Below are 11,104 nucleotides of genomic sequence, written 5' to 3'. Positions count from 1 at the left end.
TATAGATAGATAGATAGATATATATTATTTTTAAATAAAATATGAAAATTTTATAAATTATAAAAGATGTAGTTAAGATTGTGTTAATGTTCCAATAACATTCGCTTTTAGAATTAGAATTGTGAGTTCCTTGTTTATTTATTACAAAAGTGAAAAGTATCCTTAGGATTGTGAGTTTGACCTTTTATCATTGTTTTGTTTTCACTTTTTTACTAAGATTGGTTTTTAGAATTAGAATTGTAAGTTCCTTATTAGACTTTGCTTTTTTATGGAGATTATATTGATGGATTAATGGTTTATGTCATATTACGATGTAAGGTGTTCCTCTGGGAAGAACTCCCTCAATTGCCACTTTGTACTCCTGTGCACTGTCAGATTCAATGTTAGACGATTGAAAGTTTTTCCACCATTTAATCCTTTTGCTTTAATTACCATCGGAATCTTTATTTATGTAACCATTCACCTTGTTGATATTGATTTTAATCCACAGTCCATAGTGAAAGAAGCAATATTTTTAACCCCTCCTAGTCATCATATTTGTTAGTGTGATTCCATATTGGAATTTGGATCAAAGGGACACAATATTGCTTCATGATCAACCCATTTCAATGATTTATCATTAAACCCTGGAGCTGGAAAGGTAGTAGATGATATTGGACGAAGCTGTGTTGTTAGCTGCCCAAACATTAGCCAGGGAGGACATGGGCGATAGATAATTGTTTAGTGAAGGCCGACCACCAGATGTTGGCCCCAAAATATCATAATTACTACAATTTGTGAAGTTAAAGTCATCATCCACATCCTCTTTAATTCTGCGGAAAATATTATGTATTTATTTAATTGATATTATTATTATTAAGATCACAGTACATTGAAATTGACAGGCTTTCAATGTTATCACTGTCTAAAGTGCAACAGCTTCACAAATTGTTACTATTATTGTGATCTTCCCCATGAGTATTCGTGGATGTCAATTCACTGTCACGAGCATTAAGAGATTGATCATGGGGCGATCTCTTGATTCTCATGTTTTTTCTGCAACTTCTACCAACAGGAACATTCCTCAAAGTGCCTCTTTTGGTCCAATAGTGTTTGCATGTCTTGCAGAAATAGCGAGGTTGTGATAAATTGTAGTTGTAGTAATAAAACTAGGTATTTATAGATTCACATCTTGGGCATTTCAATGCCTTCTCTAGCTGAGGTTTTAGTCCTCCTCTCTCCAGCAAAGATGGGTATCCCATCATGTCCTTATGATCCATCCTGCTTTCATTTCACTTGCGTTTCGTCAGCATAATCTTTCCACCAAATATACAAAGTGTAGATCCGTTGACATAAATAGTTGAAAGGCATGCATAAGCAGAAAGTAAACAATGGCAAAGAGCCAAGCAAATGAACACAACCACAAAAGGTATAGAAAGTGCCTTCTCCTTGCTATTGTTGTGACCAATGGATTCATCCATTCAAAGCCAAATTTAAAATGAAAAGAAAAAAAAAAGTCTTTGTACATTAAAAATATACAATTTACTTTTATATAAAAGAAAAAAAATATTATAAGAGTTTAACAATTTTTTTCACTTTTTCATTTAAAAAAAATTAACTAAACTCAATTGTTATCTTAAATCAATTTTACTATATGTATTATATCAATTTTACAATATGTATATGCACTGTGAAAGTGTAAAGCTTTTTTTTTATTTCTTATTTAATTAGAAATTGTTCAATTGATCCCATTAACGTTTTAAAATTAATTAAATTTACTTTAGTAATATGTGGGGTTTAATATTTATGTAAATATATTTTAAAATTTTAATAAAATTAGTCTAAATTTATTTAAATTATTGATTTAATAAGTGTTGAGACCAATCAAATCTCTCAATATGACAAATATGACAACATCTGAGAGGTGTAATAAATTATTTAATATAAATATTTGCATAAAATTTATTTATTTATTTGATATGTTTTGAAGTTCTTAAAACTTAGTAGTTAATTGAAAGTGAGGATAAAGTCTTTGGTAGTTTATTAATCACAAACTTCATGGGTTATTAACTTATTTTACATGTGTAAAAATAAATTTCAATTTACATTAAAAAAATATATTGATTCATTTCCATATATATATATATATATATATATATATATATATATATATATATATATATATATATATATATATATATATTGTGAGGATAAAGTCTTTGGTAGTTTATTAATCACAAACTTCATGGATTATTAACTTATTTTACATGTGTAAAAATAAATTTCAATTTACATTAAAAAAATATATTGATTCATTTCCATATATATCTATATATATATATATATATATATATATATATATTATGAAGTGTAAATGAATTTAAATTAATTTCTATATAAAATTTAGATTAAATATTTTACTTATTTAGATTGTTAATTTTAGAATTATTAAAGTATTATTAAATTGATTAACAATGTGATATGTGGAATGTGAATGTGATGTGTAACTTCCATGTTTATAAAATCAAATTATAAAATAATAAAAATAAATCTTTAGTGTAAGAAAAGAATACCAAGCATTAATTAACAGACAATAATATAAATTTGGGATTTCTTAAGCATAAAGAGATTTGGGTTTCAATGTGTTATTGATCTTCTAGGTGCTTAATATACCCAAAGATAAGATGGTCAATAAAAGAGAACTAAGTTCAAAAGACATTGAAGATTGATGGCCAATTTAGTGCTTACAAGAGGAATTTGTGTACAAGAGATTATCAAGTAATATATAATAAGGTTGGGCTAGCTAGAAAATCAAACTTATGTATAACCTTATGCAAAACATACTTAATAAAGGGAAATGTGCCTCATTGCAACAAGATATCAACATCCTATGACCTCTCAATTCTCCTCTTAGTAATACATGTCACATTTCACACTCTACAATTGTCTAGAGTAGTGTTGTTGTTGAACAATTTTGGATTGCATGGATGAAGCTACATGAAGAGCATATTCATCCCTTCTCTTAGAATAGGCTCATTATATGCAAAATGTAAGCATAAATTCACATCTCGCGAACTTTAAAGATTCCTTAAGTTGACAAACCTTTTTAAAACAATAACAAGGTTGACTTAACTTTTCCTGCATGTAAACAATGTAATTCACATATTTAATCTGGATATGCAATCATTTTAGGAATTCACACACATAACTTATCTTTTAATGTGCATAAGCTATACAAATGATATTAATATGCATTATTTTCAAGACAATGACTACTTTCTTTTCGTTTAAATATAATAAGATCTGAATGCAAATTCTTCTTTTAAGGAGAAAGATAAGAACACTTATCCCTTGAAATCATTCTCTATGGAAACAATATCTCACAAGCCAGCATGATACCATGCATGTTATTTCCACGATAATGCATTAATGCCCTCTCAATCGGACAAGCTTCTAGACTTCAACTGAACAACCTGTAATTGAATCCCATCTGGAATCGAACCTTGTCAGTTGATGTTGAGACTCCCTTATCAAATTGGTTGTTGCATATAGGATCATTTAGATCTAATAAGAAAAGTGTGATACTCTTGTCATTTTCTCTACAAATGCGATGGCAAGTGTGCCCTAAATGTTGGAAATTTCATGGTTCATGTAGTATAAGATAAATGCAAATTTACATTCTTCTATACAAGTTCAAGAAAGTTATTCCCAATAACCAACACCACATAGCAAGACATGTTCACTAATTCCACAGTTGTTACCAAATCTCTCTCAGTTCTAGATTTTTTTTCTCAATAGACTTGTTTCTACTACTCTTGAAGTGATGAAAACCATCATTGTTGCATATAGGATCATTTAGATATGATAATAAAAGTGTGATACTATGTTATAATTTTCCCTACAAATGTGATGGCAAGTGTGCCCTGTATTTTGGCAATTTCATGGTTAATGTAATATAAGCTAAATGCAATTTTTCTTTCTTCTATACAAGATCAAGAAAGCTATTCCTAGTAGCCAACACTTCAAAGAAAGACATGTTCATGAATTTGACAATTGCTACCAAATATCTCTTAATGTTAGAGTTATTTTCTTAATAGCCTTCTTTTTACTGCTCTTGAAGTGATGAAAGCCATCGCTCCATATACTTTTTACTATCTACACAAAGAATAAAATTGACCAACTCCATATCAACTACTGAAATATAAATCAACTCATTTTAAGACACTTGGAAATACAATGAAAAATTAGCATATTAAACAATCTTTAATAGGTCAAGAACCCATAAAGAAAAAAATGGACTTAGTGAGTATGAAATCAACTATAAAATGGTTAACGACATCCATATAAAACCTCATCAATATGGAAGTAGGATTTGTTTCCAATTTACTAGTGTGTTAAAAATTCCAAAATTGTACTACTACCCATCCCTTGTCCTTATAGGTTGTTCAAATTTAGAAAAAATTGTAACTCAATCAAATTCAGAAAAAATTGTCAAACTGGATTTTTTTCATACTATTGATTGGAGGACAAGTGTTGATAATGCTTGCAACTCAATAGATTTGTTTTAGGAGCCAAACAAGAACCAAAACTAAATCTCTTTGTATCAAAAGGAAGAGAAATTTGTATGGTAATTGTTGCTTCATGTTGTAAGTAGTCTCATTTATTTTGAGGATCCCCATTTTAGTACAATTAACACAGTTGGATCATTCAACAAATGTGCTTGGCTAATATAGCCCCAATTAATGAGTGATTTTCATGAAGAGTCCATGTCATCACTTGCAATATACTTAATACCTAAGGGGAAATTTCTGTCCATTCCAATTCCACAGTTTCTACCAAATCTCTCTCAGTGTTGGAGTTGTTTTCTCAATAGACTTGTTTTTATTGCTCTTGAAGTGATGAAATCCACCATTGTTGCACATAGGATCATTTAGATATGAATTTTCTCTATAAATGTGATGGCAAGTGTACCCTGAATTTTGGCAATTTCATGGTTAATGTAGTATAAGCTAAATGAAAGTTTACTTTCTTCTATACAAGATCAAGAAAGCTATGCCCAGTAACCAACACCACAAAGCAAGACATGTTCGCCAATTCCACAACTGCTACCAAATCTCTCTTGGTGTTGGAATTCTTTTCTCAATAACCTTCTATTTACTACTCTTAAAGTGATAAAAGCCACCTCTCCATATATTTTTTCCTATCTGCACAAACACTTCCTTTTAAGATACTCAGAAATACAATGAAAACTTAGTAGATTAAACAATATTTAATAGGTCAAGAACCCACAAAGAAAAAACATACTCAGTGAGTATGAAATCAAATCAACATAAAATTGTTAACGACATCCATATAAAACCATCATCAATATGGAAATAGGATTTGTACAAAAGTTGCTTCATTATAGTACAATCTTAACATTCTTCAGGTTGGAAAGAAGAGTACCTAAAGAAAAGATAACATAAAACAATATATTCTCAAGAGAAAATATCTACATCCATCTTTAACTTCAACATAGGTCTCATGATTTGTAAAGCTCAAGGAAGCAGTATTGCAATAATATTTCATTGTAGCATGGTCCTTGCCTTTTGTTGACATTTTTATGTCTTTCAACAGCTGTCAAAAAAGCATTAACATGTCTTTGGTGCAATTGCTATTTTATAATCCATTGGAACATGATCCAAACAATTAAATATACTAAAATATGCTTATTTCCAAACATTTGCCTAAAATAATGTCCAATCCTATAAATTATCCAAAAATTATTTTTTTTTAATAAAATAAACTTATAAGTGATAAAAGTGATTAACATTTTAGGTCATCGAAATCAAAATGTTCATAAATTAGAATTATTATTTTATAAAAAAAAAATTAATTTATTAAATTTTATATAAAAATTAATATCCGATAAAGTAATGTTATTTTTGAAATTATTGGAAAATAAATAAATAAATAATACCTATATAATTATCAAGATAGCACACTAGAAATCCAATCATAGGTCATGACTATACACTTCATAAAGTTAAGAAGAAAAGATGGGTATCTTTTCTATGGTTTTGATGTGGAAGTCAATACACTATTTAGTTTTTACCTTTTTTATATTAAAATAAGTAGGATTTTTTTCATAATCCATTGGAACACGACCCAAACAATCAATTATGCTAAAATATGCTCATTTCCAACCTTTGTCTGAAATAATGTCCAATCCTATGAGTTCCAAGACGTTCTTTTTTTAAATAAAATATTTAACTTAGAGGTGAGGAAAGTGATTTGAAGATCAAACCATATTATAGATGTCTATGTTTTTAAATTGAAATGAAATTAAAAGTGTGATAATAAATTCCATTTTTATAAAAACTGGTTGGAGAGCGGTGGTTGAATTTTGACTAACCATTACTAGACTCTTGGGTATGTGTTTGCGAAATGAAAATTTAATATATAAAAAATAGTTATATTGGTTAATAATTTATTATTATTATTATTATTTATGGAGGGTAGGAAGGGAGGGATTTTAATAAATTTTGAGGGAACAATGCAAGTAAAATTTGTTTGGGGTTTAAGGAGAAAATCTAATAACCACGCAAAAATGTATCGTCTCTTCCAAGGAATAAGCATAGTCAAAGAAAAATGTGTTAAAGATATCATTGTTTTAGCGGATTCATTGTTTACTATTCAGTACCTTAATAATGAGAACAACCCAAAAGACAACTTCCTTGGATTGGTGTTACAAAGGATCAGAAGATTGGGTGCTTTTTTTTACTCCATGAAGTCATACCATATTCTCAGATCTAATAACGAGGAAGTTGATCTGAAAGCTAATATATCATGCTTCTTGCAAAATTATCTCTTTGACCCACTCATCATTGGATTATGGATCCCCTTAGAATTCATTTTAATCCATTCCCCTCTCCCAATGATCCCTCTCTCGTTTTCCTTCTTACCTCCCTTGGAATCCTACTGAATTTGGCATGGCTAAGTTTAATGAAAGATCTTCATCCATCCTGGACATGGCACATGCCAAGAATCGATGCCATGTAATGTCATTGTATTTTGTTTCACGTGTTTGGGATAATTTCATCCCTCTGTCCCAAACCTAGAATCATTTACCACTCATGATTATGATGGATTCGCCCAAGAGATGTATTGACAATACAAGAAAAAGACCTTTTAGCGAAGGTTATAACAGAGGATTTTAGTGTTATAAAATTGGAAACAATTGTCAAAAAAACATCCACTAAAATATTTGTTTGTAGGAACTGATGTTTTCGTGGAGCTTATAATGGTACTTCATCACAACTAAAAAAAAATAGGCGACTAGAGTTTTTAGCGGATGTTTTTTTTTGGTACGCTTCATGGAACAAGCAACCCCAGTGCACTACATATAGAAACGCATTGGGCTTCATACATAATTAAAAGCACTTAGGCATTTAATTCAAAGAGAATTGGCACTTGAAATGTATACAACCCTAGTGCTTACAACAACAAAAAATCCCTGGTGCATTCAATTCAAAGAGCACTGAAGCTTGAAACGTATACTGCTCTGGTGCTTAGATAAAAAAAAATCCTCAATCATTCTTTGATGAAGGAACAGCATCGGGGCATGAAAAAAATAATTGCAGTACTGGTGCTTTCTCTTAAACATGCAACACCGGCACATCTTGTTTGTATAAATGCACCGATGCATTTATTATGTAGAGGTACTAGTGTTATTAATTTTAATAGTGCACCGGGAATGGAAATAATATTGTGTAGAACACGAGGGTGTTATTTCTATGAAAGAACTAGTGTGTTAAGAGTTATAGTGCACCAGAGAATTAATTAAGAACAATACCAGTGCTTGAAGAGCTGAAAGCCCCGGTGCTATCGTTTTCTGAAAAGAAATCAGTTATGCTAAAAGGTGACGTCATTGTGTTTTTATTTAAAGTAAAGAACCAGTGTATTTTTAACACATCAGTGTTTTTGTATGATATTTTCTCTTTTTTGGAGACATCAACCTATAACAGTGCAATTAGTGTAATTTTTTAAATTCGTTATTCATTAAGAAATTGACATATATCTTATAACAATATTCATATAAAATAATATTTGATTAGTGCATTTGTATATGATGTTTGGATTAATTTGTTATATTATCAAATTTCACCTCTTTATTATAATAGTTAATCATCTATATATTTAATCAGTGGTGTAACATTTCACAGCGACATTGGATAACATAATAGAATAAATTAAAATGTATTTTATTATATATCAATAAGAAGCTCTTTGTCATACAAAATGGGATTGTTATTAGTAAACCCTTGTCTTTCAATTGGGACACTATGTCCATGATTACATTAAACAAAATATTTGATTTTCACAGACAATTATTTCAAAAAATACAACAGGTAGCTTGAGCTACTTCCATGACTTGAGTTATTTGAAGGAATATTTTGTTGATTGCATCGATTTTTTCATCTTCTTAATCTCGTTTCATCTGCAAACATAAAAATAAATTGTAATGAGTGTATCTACATTGGTGAGAATAACAAAAATTGAAATAAATAATTTACATCAATATAAATCGAATAGTAATGTACTGAAGCAAGAAGTGACTCATAAATTGTGCATATGCCATCAAAACCAAGTCTCATGCCTTATTGTAACAAGTCTTATGTTGGATTAGTTCCATGCTTTGTTTCCTGCGTGTTTTAAACCCCATTATAAATCATATATTTAATATAAAGGATTTTTTTATACTATTAATTATAAACTCAGAGAAGTAAAACAACATAGATACTTAAAAATTCCATAATTAATTTTCAATATGCCAAAATATGCTCACAACCCTTATTTAACCCAATGTCAATCAATTCCTTCGATGGGTCTTCTTTGTATGTTAGCACCTATTTGAAGACATTCAAAGATGGTTGTCGTAAAAAAACTTAAAATATACAAAAATGAAACATTGAGTTTTTATAAGAAAGATTAACTATTACTCACAAACTTTGAAATCAACCCTTTTCTTCCTTGTCGTCCTATTTTGTGTGTTGAATGAGTTCCATCTTATTTTATTTTCTACAATAAAATACTTGAAAAATTAATATTTAATGTTAAATATTTTTTTATATGTACAAAGTCAATCATGATTACATACATTTGAAGCACGTTGTTGTTGAGATGGCTTCTCCTATGATGCAATTAGTTGTTGTTGAGATGGCTCCCCCTATGATGCAATTATGTCCCTCTCCTTATACACGTTTTTGGACATTTCTATAGGCATGTTTCACATATCAACAAGTTGATCATTTGGAATTTTCATAATATTCCTGAAAAAAAAAAAAAAAAAAAAAAAAAAAAAACAACAACAACAACAAAAAACAAAATAATATATATATATATATATGAAAATTAAATATAACAAAATCATTATTAATAAATCAATGATTTGTAGTAATATATACATATAATTGTAGAAAATCATTTTATATAATTAGGAATATTACTTTTTGAATGATTTTTTTTGTTGTTCTATGTTTTTGCTATTGCAAGTCTGACATGTCTCATTGACCATTGCTTTGGAAACGTTTCCTATAGTTTATATATAATTTCGTTCTTAGAATAATTGCATTGATTTTTGTATTGTAAGTGGAAAGTATGTCTATACGTTCGTTCCACTAGATCCCTCATAGTTCTGTAAAAAAAATTCCCCCTTTTATCAACCTCCAGAATCACTCCAGATGAGCTAAGGACCAATTCATAGTCATTTACATGTTTTATAATTTTTCTTTTCTTAGAATGACAATTATATTTTCCTTCATTGTTGCTCCCTATAGAAAATTAAACATATATGAATTAATAAATTGTTCGAAACGAGTTATTTAATATTCTTAATTATATTATTAATGAAAATAATAGATATATATAACTCATATTAAATAGTATTTTTCATTTACTTGATTCATCATTCTGCAATTTTTTTATCAGCGTTTTATGCTCTTCTGCACTTAGATTAGCAATAATTTTATCAACCTTGTTCATTTTGTGGCTCTGCATGACACGCACCAACTAATAAATATTAATTAAACTTACATATAGTTCGAACATATTAATTTTGTAAAGAATTTACAAAGAACTTGCCTTCTCTTATTTTTTTGATGTATTGTCATTGTGTCAATCAGTGTTTTTGTTACTTGAGACATTTTTTTATCAATATACGACCTATATAATTCAATACATAAGCCATTAGATATATTTTACAAATAAATCAAATAATTTTCAGCCAAAAAAAACTTTGGTAACCGGTGTGTTTATCTAAATAAATGCACCAGGCATTTAATTGTTCAACACTGTCATGGAAAAATATTTTTAAAAAATACTTTTAAATTAGGATGGTGTGCTTTGTAAGCCTATACGCACTGCACTGATTTAATAGTGTTATTACCAACAAGCGCGTCGATGCATTATATTACACTGGGAGCAACGATGAACAGAATGCACAGAATCGAAAGTGTTATATTATACTAGTGCGTTGTATTACTCTAATTGCCCCAGTGCGTTATATTACAGATGATGCACCATGAAACATATAGCCATTTTTTTTTTAAAGGAGAGGGATGACAGTGTGATTTGTAAGGCTAAATGCAGTGGAATGATTTAACAGTGCTATTATGAACAAGCATGTTGGTGCGTTATATTACACCGAAAGCAACGATGAACACACTGGACAAAATCCATACCTTTTAGCTTCTGATCTTCTAAATAGTTTTGCTGCTCCAAAGTATTATGTTGTTACTGCATAGTATTCCTAGTATATCTCTCTTGCAAATAACTTCCTTGAAATTTTGGGTAAAATAATGAAATGGTGAATAGATTTTTACTATTTAAAAGACTTTATAAAATTATATTTCAAAAATTCAATTGTAGCTCATTTTTTAATTTTGAAAAAAAGAAAAAAATTGTGTTTTTTTATTCAATTTCTCCACACAATAGTGCATTTGATAGTCAAGCGGACCAGTGTGTTTATACAAAAAGTGCACTGACATTTCTGAGGCACTATATTTTTTCAACACACTAACATCTTCAAGGCGCCATATTTTTTCAACGCACCGACATGATTCATTCTTTTTCATTTTCGAAATCC

At 29.2% G+C, this 11,104-nt stretch overlaps 1 pseudogene; it reads right to left on the bottom strand.

Moving 5' to 3' along the window:
* Positions 1–459: 459 nt before the first annotated feature.
* Positions 460–1,259, bottom strand: LOC149249095 (uncharacterized; annotated as a pseudogene).
* Between the last annotated feature and the right edge of the window lie 9,845 nt (positions 1,260–11,104).

This window comes from Pinus tabuliformis, chromosome 7 (genome assembly GCF_031772625.1).
Source record: "Pinus tabuliformis cultivar Carrire ecotype Pingquan chromosome 7, CPIR1, whole genome shotgun sequence".
Classification (NCBI taxonomy): Eukaryota; Viridiplantae; Streptophyta; class Pinopsida; order Pinales; family Pinaceae; genus Pinus; species Pinus tabuliformis.
The sequence above is the reverse complement of the archived record's forward strand: the minus strand, read 5'-3'. Positions and strand labels throughout refer to the sequence as shown.